Genomic DNA, 10,702 nt, shown 5'->3' with positions numbered 1-10,702 from the left:
CTTTTTTACATTCAAATTATTTACGTTTCCCATTCCAGTTCATAGTTTAGTTTATGCTTTGTTATACGTCTATACACCAAGCAGAGCTATTCAAAAAGTGTCTTCTTACGTCTGTAAGAAGACACTTTTAAATAACCGTTACTTTATACAGCTGAAATGTATGGTGTCCTGCTTGGGCCAGTTAAAGGACTCTTCTTGGAATGTTATATTTCTTTCCTATAGTCTTGCCCCGCCTTTCTGTACTTTTATAGATAAAGTACATTCTCGCAATAAACTTTTCGCGCCATTCAACGTTGAATTTGTCTCATGCTTGTACTTTCTCATACTTTAATCCTCGTGCGAATAAAAAATAAAACTTGGCGATGATTATGTTTAATTTCCGCATGTTTTTGCCTGAACTGTGACCTATGTCTATAGTGAAAGTTCTTCGCAAGAGAATGTTAAATCTCGCTACTTATCTATTAACAAGAGCCAGTGCGCTCGACTGTTCTTAGTGCTTGATAGTAAAACAAGAGCCTAAATAATGCATACTTTTTTAAGTTCAAAGGGCCATAGTTCTGTCAAAATTCATATTTACAATAGCTCTTCTACTTTTTCGAATAGTCGAGCGTAAAGTCAAGCTTAAATCGTAACAGGGATATTTTAACTGCCGCAAACAGGACACCATAGAAACTGACTGAAAGTTGTAGCAATGAATCAAATCAATTGGATGACCATTTCCAGGAACAAATTTACTGTTGATTTTAGCATTGACGAAACTAAAATGATGCTAAAACTCTATCATTTTTTTGGGTATATCGTCTGACATTATAAATCAAAGTGCTGAAAGCACTGATGGGGCCGCAAAATGTTGCATACAAAACTTTAAAGTTCGAGATTTGTAGAGCAATCTATTTCAGGTGTTCCAAGCTGATATCATTCCTATTTTCAAAGTAGTATAAGTGCCCACTTTGTATACAATATAAAAGTATTGCCTCCAAACTCTTGTCAAAATTGAAAATCATGTACCAACAGCATACTTACAAGCCGTGGCTAAATGCATAATTGATATCATATTATATAATGAATAAACATTTCAAAATATGACATTGGAATTTGTTGGGAAACTATAGTTGTTCAAGTTTATCTAAATTTTTCTTTCAACCAATTTTCATTTGAAGGACTTCCATATGTGAGTGTATAACACATAAATCAGTGCACTTACTATATTTATTTCAAGAAATGATTATGCAAATAGAAAATAAACAGAAAATTTAACTGTCTATGAAATATTTCTAAAATAAAACCAGAACTGTAAGAACAAACTTATTTTTTGTAGAAACCTTTCAAGCGCAATAAATAATACATGTGAGAATGTAAATTGGAATGGATACGTATAATGTAGTTGGCATTGAAAACAAGAGCCACTACCTAGCTTGGGCCATGCTCTGCTTTTTCTTATATAGAAAGTCAAACACATCAGTTTGAGAATATTGTAGTACCTATACGAGTACTCCTAGAAAACATAATATAAATGTATAAAGTAAATTTCAAATTTGAATTTGACTGTCAACACATTTAAGTAAATGTCATAGTTGAATAATAAATGTTCTTTTGTCAAAGAATGAATCAAATCATAGACAAAAAGCAGTTATGACAATGTGAGCAAAATAAATTGTTTAACCTTGGAGGTAATAGTCAGTTAAAGGTCAAAGTTTTATCAGAATAATTCAACATGTTGGTTTTGTGTTTGTTTGTCCAAGCATGAATCAAATCTGTAAAAAAATAACAAAGTAATGACAATTCTAGCTAATTTCAAAGATTTTTTATCAAATAAAGGTAAAGGCCATATAATATATGGACTTGAAGGGTTTTTGTCACAAAAACATATGTCTTCTAAAACTGTGTATGGTTCGGATCACTCCTTTGAATTTGGCAGAAATCCAGCAGGCAATTTGACATGTGATAAGATATTTCTATTTTTAACCCTAGGGGCCATTTTGTGCAGTGAAGCGGAACATGCCGGCAATGTGCACAACTAGGGATGGAACTGTTCACTCCTGTGAAGTTTCATTGAAATCTAACCCACAGTTCTATCTGTGAAAGCCAGACAAGATTTTTATATTTATAGCTCTGAGAGCCATTTTGTGCAGCAAAGTTAAACTTGCTAAAAGTGTCTGTGACAGAGTGGTCAAGGTTGTTGACTCTACCAGTCATGCTGGACAGTAACCATATTATGACCTTCACTGTGCCGATGCATTGTAAAAATCAAAGCAAAAAAAAAAAATTTTAAACATTTAAGAGTCAATGAGATATTGAGTTTGATTTTCTTTTATGTCTTAGCCTACAAGTTTGAAGAAAATAAAAATTCAAAATCAAAGTTTATACATTTGAACTTGAAGGTCAATATACATGTAATTCATGAATCAATGTCAACTTCAGTCTGGTCTTCTTAATGGTCTTGTCCAAAGAATTGTTGTGTCCAAGAATGAAGACAATCCGTTAAAAAATAATGGCTAAGTTTAAAGTTTCTGGTAAGCAACATGTGCAGGAACAGCAACTTGACTGTAGTAATAGCTCGAAATTCTGTTTTTAGCTAAACACATGCCCTAATTCATATCAGCTGCCTATATGTTTCACCTTTTTCAACAAAATTTGTTTTCAATAAAACAGGCAGAAGTGTTATAACAAGAGGGCCATGATGGCCCTGAGGTCGCTCACCTGTATAAAGGCACCCGGAGCGGGGCCAGTTTAAACCCCAGGGCTTTTATTTGAACAAACTTGGAAGACACCCATTAGAAGATGTTTCACAATGTTAAGTTTTTACTACACACATATAATGAAAAACAATGATCTACTGCCCCCCCCCCCCCTCCCGTTAGGGCCAATTTTAATCCAGGGGCTTTTATTTGACCAAACTTGGTAGACACCAATAAGAAGATGTTTCATGCTAAACATCTAAGCTCTAGCTCATTGGGTTTTTTAAAAGACGATTTTTTAAGTTTGTACTATACACATATAAGGAAAATCAATGACACCCGGGGCCGGGCCAATTTTGACCCCAGGGCTTTTATTTGAACAAGCTTTGTAGACATTCACTAGAAGATGTTTCATGCTTAATATCTAAACTCTAGCTATTTGGGTTTTTTCAAAGAAGATTTTTAAGTTTTTGCTATACACAAATAAGGAAAATCAATGACCCCCAGGGCGGGGCCAATTTTGACCCCAGGGCTTTTATTTGAACAAACTTGGTAGACACCCATTAGAACATGTTTCATGCTAAATATCTTAGCTCTAGCTCTTTGGGTTCTTTAAAAGAAGATTTTTTAAGTTTTTACTATATGCATATAGGGAAAATCAAAGACCCCCTGGGGCGGGGCCAATTTTGACCCCAGGGCTTTTATTTGAACAAACTTTGTAGACACTCACTAGAAGATGTTTCATGCTTAATATCTAAACTCTAGCTATTTGGGTTTTTTTCAAAGAAGATTTTTAAGTTTTTGCTATACACATATAAGGAAAATCAATGGCCCCCGGCGGGGCCAATTTTGACCCCAGGGCTTTTATTTGAACAAACTTTGTAGACAATCACTAGAAGATGTTTCATGCTTAATATCTAAACTCTAGCTATTTGGGTTTTTTCAAAGAAGATTTTTAAGTTTTTGCTATACACATATAAGGAAAATCAATGACCCCCTGGAGCAGGGCCAATTTTGACCCCAGGGATTTTATTTGAACAAACTTTGTAGACACTTACTAGAAGATGTTTCATGCTAATATCTAAACTCTAGCTATATGGGTTTTTTCAAAGAAGAATTTTTAAGTTTTTGCTATACACATATAAGGAAAATCAATGACCCCCGGGGCGGGGCCAATTTTGACCCTAGGGCTTTTATTTGAACAAACTTGGTAGACACCCATTAGAACATGTTTCATGCTAAATATCTTAGTTCTAGCTCTTTGGGTTCTTTAAAAGAAGATTTTTTAAGCTTTTACTATATGCATATAGGGAAAATCAATGACCCCCTGGGGAGGGGCCAATTTTGACCCAAGGGCTTTTATTTGAACAAACTTGGTAGACACTCATTAGATGATGTTTCATGCTAAATATCTTAGCTCTAGCTCTTTGGGTTCTTTAAAAGAATTTTTTTAAAGTTTTTACTATATGCATATAAGGAAAATCAATGACCCCCTGGGGCGGGGCCAATTTTGACCCTAGGGCTTTTATTTGAACAAACTTGGTAGACATCCATTAGAACATGTTTCATGCCAAATATCTTAGCTCTAGCTCTTTTGGTTTTTTAGAAGAAGATATTTTAAGTTTTTACTATATGCATATAGGGAAAATCAATGACCCCCTGGGGCGGGGCCAATTTTGACCCCAGGGCTTTTATTTGAACAATCTTGGTAGACACTCATTAGAAGATGTTTCATGCTAAATATCTTAGCTCTAGCTCTTTGGGTTCTTTAAAAGAAGATTTTTTTAAGTTTTTACTTTATGCATATAGGGAAAATCAATGACCCCCTGGGGCGGGGCCAATTTTGACCCCAGGGCTTTTATTTGAACAATCTTGGTAGACACTCACTAGAAGATGTTCCATGACAAATATCTAAGCTCTAGCTCTTTGGGTTTTTTAGAAGAAGATGTTTAAAGTTTTTTCTTTTGGTTGCCATGGAAACCAGAATTCTGCATGGAATGGAATTCTTTGAACAACTTTGTTAAGGCTTCACACAAGGAACATCCCTGTGGAGTTTCATTATGATCTGCCTTATGGTTTCAGAGGAGATGTCGTTTGAAAAGTGTGAACGGACAACGTACGACAGACGAAGAGTGATCCTAATAGCTCACCCTGAGCATATGCTCAGGTGAGCTAATAAAACTATGCAACTAGTAACTATCATACTAATGAATGAATTAACAATTATCAATAAGCATGTAACACAATTTGCCAAAAGTTTGATCAGAGCTACATTAATTACAGATTTTTGTTATGTCAAAAAAATTGTATGCAAAGGAACCAAATATTTATTTCCAAAGCAGTTTAAAATGATGGTGTCACACTGTATAAGTTATCATACTATTAACATAAACCTTTGTAGAAATCAAAAGTAGGCATTCATAGAAAATTCTCATATCATATTCGGTGCATTTATGGGCAATTATAATTTTTTCTAAATGAATAAATATCAATGAAACTTTTTGTGAGATTTGAAAAAGAGTCAAATTTATGCCCTTTCAATTTTAAGGGTTGTTTTCGCTTAACATCATAATTTCTATGCAGTTTTAGTCCTAACATTTTTCAAATAAATCTTCTATCCACTGGACAAGCCTAACAAAGATTTAACAAACTATTCCATATTTTTCAACTTAAAGATACATTTTCAAACAGTAACAAAAAACTAAAATTGTGATCAAACAACAATTTCTCTATGAAACAATTACATTTAGAATTAAAGCTACATGACTCCAGATATGCCAAAAGCAAATCAAACTTGATAAAAAAGGTATTAAGAAAAGTAAAAAGTGCAATAAAAACCTTACATTATGTGCCATTAATGACTGATTTTGCAATATTCAAATGATCACCATATTTCTACTGTGTGACTAACCCCAGGCTATTTTTGCATATTTTGGCGTCTTTTTGGTAAATTATATGGATTGTGTCATTAGCAATATGTACAATAGTCATTACTTTCTTTGTTAACTTCACAATATTTTACTTAAAATTACATTTTCAAAATTATCATAAAAAATAACAATAACCTGGAGGCATGCTGCTTCAAGATAAAAAAAACATCCTATTATATACATGTATAACATACTTGAGTATCTTTATAGGCTAGAAAAGCTACCAACAGCAATGAACTGAGAGTTATGGTATCAAACCCCAGGCCAGTGGGGCCATTTTCTCTTTAAGTTTAAACATTACTTTTGTACTTTTAGATTAGTTTAAGATAGAATACATTATCAATTTTAATTCTATACTTATTATAGGTATTCATTGGATTGAATAATAAATCATTCATTATTCAAAATTAAATGAAAGAGCATGGAAAAAATATTTTCAAGATCTAGTAAAAATCTAAATGTTTTTAAAATCTAGTAAAATCAAAACTATACAATAAGTATATTAATAAATATACTATAGGTACATTACATGTATTTTGGATAATACACTCTAAGCTGAAATATTTTAAATGGGTGTGGTAGTATAAATGTTTGTAAATATTGTAAGTTATCTAATCAATATGTCTGTTCTTAATAAAAGAAACTTGAGCTTGATATTTTTCTGTACAAACAAATTTCAAACATTGATAAGTTAGCTCATCTTCTTGGTGATGAACTGGCATCTCTATATACAAATGTGGTTCTGTTCAATCATAGGTTATCTCATGTTCTTTGTGATAAACTCTCACCTTGAAGTTTATAAAGTTCTGTTCATACATATTTCAAAAATAGATAAGTGGTGAAGTACTGGTGGCTCATTATAGTTCTATACATATTGTGATATTTCAAATATTGGAAAGTTATCTCACATTTTTAGTGAAAGACTGGTGACTAGTTTTCTCCTGAATGTCATTTCTTTTTCTAATTAGATTAAGTCAATGTACTATATTCATGAGGCTTTCGACATCATCCTATTATCCACTATTGCAAAGGGCAGGCAGTCCCCTGGTATTCCAATTTCTTTTCAGTTTTGAAAACCCAAATACCGGTATTTCGATTTCTCTAGTGTTTCCGACATTAAGACACATCTATCTTCCCTCATCACTCCTGCTATTACTGTTCTATCATACAAGCGCCCCTGTTTCCTGAAAAGTGAATTGCAGAATTAAAATTTCATTTTTTTTTTCCGAAGGGGTGGGGGGGGGGTGGCGGTACACTTTAAAGCACAGGTTATATGCCAAATTTCCAGCTTTGCTGGTTGAGGAAGACCTCGGGTGCCCCTATGTTGTGTATGATTTCAAGCACTAAACAGCATCCGAGTACAACCATCAATGTTCCATAAATGAGCTTGATAGCTTTCTCACATGAAAGAATCCATAAACCTTTGCAGAGCTCAAACCTACAGCAGTAAAAAGGCAGTTGGTTTAATGTCAAGAAACTAAACCAATCTGCCACAGACACCCCAAGTAATTTTATCTATTTGCTAAGCAGCAATTTTTACAAAATTATTTAAATTTATAAATGTGAGTGATTCTGATAAACTATAGACAGCTAAGTCAAGATAAGATTATCATATATGTCAGACAGCTTACTGTGAATATTCAATATTTTAATATGAATTGCCTCGAGGTGAAAAGGAAAGGAAAGCTGAATTCCTTGTCACAATTCTTCTTGGTACCTACTTTTGTTCCTAATTGCTAGTATAAGATGTTGTTTAATTAAACTGTAATTCTTTTTTTATTAATTTGACTTTTTGTGACAATAGACTATCCAGTGACAGAAGCTCACTGACTTAAAATAAACTGTCCTGCGTCGGCCTTTAAACAAGTCAAGAATAAAAAAGCTATTAGAATATAATTATTAAGAATATAATTATTAAGAAATATCATATACAAATACTTCTAAATAATAATGTACCTCTTCCTTAAATGCCCATGCTGTTGAAAGAAACATTTTTCCATTTATTCATTTTAAGGTTAGTCAGATTGACAGTCTCACATTTTAGCCTTTATCTCTCTTGATTCCATCCTCATTGACCCTATATCCTGTCCTTCACATTCACAAATCTGACATGTAGGTTTACCTTCTGAAACAGAAAGTTGGAAAGATAAAATATAATTAACCTATATAGCTCTTCAGCGCTTCTTATGTAAAATTCTTCCAAGTATAATTTCCAATAACCGTAAATTATACCATACCCAGACTATGGTATAATTTTCAGTTTTGAAGATCGAAGGAGTAAGTGTTTCTGGGCGGAGCTATAGGTTAAAACAGATACACCATTGGTGCGTTGGCGATTTCTGGGTTTGCGTAAATTATACCATAATCACGTGACCTTTCTTATGCCTTAACCTCACGAGACGAAGTCGAGTGAGGTTGCATAAGAAACCCAGAAATCGTCAACGCAGCAATGGTATATCTATTACTTATCATGAGATATACATATAGTATCCCAATAATTAGTTCATATCAAATAGATAATTTAAGAAACCATTTGTTTAAAATTGCCCAAGTACAAAGATTTTTAAACCAAATCTATGATATAATAAATACATTCTTTATTTACATGTAAGCTATAATTCAATTTACCAAGTCTTAGGACAGGTCTAGTATAGTAATTATAGTGTATATACAGTATGTACTATATGTCTTTACAATCTTCTATACTGTCCTGAAATTTTACATCCATTTCTCAGAAGTTGCAAAACCAAGTAAATGAAATTGTTCTGGGTTTGTATCATTCTGCACAACTTCTGATCACAAAAGCTTCAAGGACATTTATGAGTGAATCAGGTCCTATCCTGAAAGACTGTTGTGTTCAAGTTTAAAGACATTAATTCAAAAATAACAGAGTTATAGCCACTAATAGCAAAAAATCAAGCAAAATTTAGACATTTTACCTTGAATGTTAACATGAAGGTCAAGTTTAGTCTGGTCTACTTGAAGGGTTGTTGTGACCAAGAATGAGGACAATACACCAAGATCTGAAATAGTTATGAACAAGGTTTAAGTTTGTTGACAGCAATGGGAAAGCCGTCATGACTGTAACAATATATTTTGGTACGTCTACCCTATACGCACTGTTGAGCCTAGCCGTTCTGTATTTTTTCAATAATAAATAAATGTAATGATGAAGTCAGTAACTTGCAAGTCTTCTTACATTTTTACAAAGAATTAACATATAAAATTTATATTGTTTCTTAATAATTCTATGATGATGTTCAGCCATAATTTATATTATAACAAGATATCCAAAAGATCTATCAGAAATAACTTTAATGTCAATTATAGAGCTCTTGTATCATAGTTTGGGTACCTTTCTGTAGAAAAAGTGTCAGAGTTAAATCGTATACATATACATGCACAGTGCGGTAACTGGAGTGCAGGTATCAGTTACCCGCACTCCAGATAATGCCCGTGGATTGGTTCATTTTTGCCGGGGTTTACATATTGTGACGGCAGAGAAAGGGAAAGGGGCAGAACTATTATATTCAAATGCTCGTTCATTGGTTAATTTTTTCTGGGGTTTCATATTATGACAACAGGGAACGTGCTGTCATGTTTGACTATGATACAAAAGAGAAAGAACACCAAAACACTCGGCAATCTGATTTATACTCGGGGGCTACGCCCCCTCGTACAAATCAGATAGCCTCGTGTTTCGGTGCTCTTTCTATTACTTATCGCCCATTCTCAATAAAATAAAGCATTTGAGGTTGAAAAATATTAAAAATTTGATGTTGTCATTGTGTCATTTTTTATCGCTGAAGTAAAAGTTTAGGTTATTTTGCAAGTTTGCCAGAAATATTTTTAACAAGAAGCTATAATATAACAGGATGGCATTTATTTCGGTAATGACACTGTATTTCCTCGGTAACGTAGATTTCAGATCTAATAATGTAACATATTGGCTGCATATGAATAACAAATGTCTGTAAAATATATCAAAATCTGTAAATTCTCTATCTAGAGGAACTTCTAACCCAGGAAAATTTAAGGAAGTTGGGTACCTTGCTAATTTTCAGTTAATTTCTTCAAAGTTAAATATTCGTAGAAAGCAAAAAGAGTCAATTTTGGAAATGATTATTTTATGTCTTCATTCAAAGGATATAGAATCTATATCATATATAATATATGAGAGGTCGAATGCATACACAAATGTTGTATTTAGCATTTTCTTTTCAAAACATTCAACTTTCCACTTTCTTCATGTATGGAAAATTTATTGCTAAACAGTTCTATATTTATCCCCATATCCTTTCGACGGCCATAGCGTAATAAAACGTACCGAAAAATCGACTTCTCAAAAGCCGGTCGCTATAGTCATAAGAAGGCTATAACGTAATAAACCGGTATAAAATTTTAGCTTCCTGAAAGCCACTACTGTTTGTCGTAGGAAGGCCACCAAAATTTAGTTTTAAATGACTAAATTCTTGAAGTTTACCTTTCATTTATTTCATTCTGTTAAATGTTGTTCAAATAAAAACACCAAATATGTTAATTGTATAGTGCCCTTTATTGACAGATATAGTAAATGTTTAGATATACAGTACACTTTTTAATTAATGTGGTAATCAAATCGATATCCAAATTAATTGAAGAAAATCTTCTAAATGGTATAGTATTTTAAAATGCATTTATTGATACATCAAACGAAGTTTCTGTAAGCAGTTCTCTTATTTGAAACAAAAATGAGTTGAACTTACAAAATTCACGTTGAAAAGCATAGTATCAATCACCCTTCCTGAGAAAAATTGATTTTCATTGATTTTCAATAATTACGTTTTAAAACGTTGTGGACGTTTTACTCAACATGGTATTCTAATGGGCTATATAGGTAAATAACGTAAAATTTACCGTTTTAAAACGTTCAGAACTTGTTTTAAAAAACAAGATTGTGAGTCTGTTTATTGCAGTTGAACGTAATATTAACAGTGTTATACGGTATGGCTTTGTTGTTTATTGTATGCAGTTGAACAGCCATAGCGTAATATTTCGATTTTCATAAATACATTAAAAAACCAGAATGTACGAAAACGAGGTTTTTACTGGGTT

At 32.9% G+C, this 10,702-nt stretch overlaps 1 long non-coding RNA gene across 1 annotated transcript; it reads right to left on the bottom strand.

The window, feature by feature from the left end:
* Positions 1-1,009: 1,009 nt before the first annotated feature.
* LOC132741586 (uncharacterized) lies at positions 1,010-8,939 on the bottom strand. The gene is made up of 3 exons (XR_009627296.1): positions 8,548-8,939; positions 7,565-7,733; positions 1,010-6,792 (listed from the first exon to the last, which is right to left on the bottom strand). It is a non-coding gene; the product is annotated as an uncharacterized LOC132741586 (long non-coding RNA).
* Between the last annotated feature and the right edge of the window lie 1,763 nt (positions 8,940-10,702).

This window comes from Ruditapes philippinarum, unplaced genomic scaffold (genome assembly GCF_026571515.1).
Source record: "Ruditapes philippinarum isolate M1 unplaced genomic scaffold, ASM2657151v2 ctg4431_1_1_1_1, whole genome shotgun sequence".
Classification (NCBI taxonomy): domain Eukaryota; kingdom Metazoa; phylum Mollusca; class Bivalvia; order Venerida; family Veneridae; genus Ruditapes; species Ruditapes philippinarum.
This window is presented reverse-complemented; position numbering and strand designations above follow the sequence as displayed.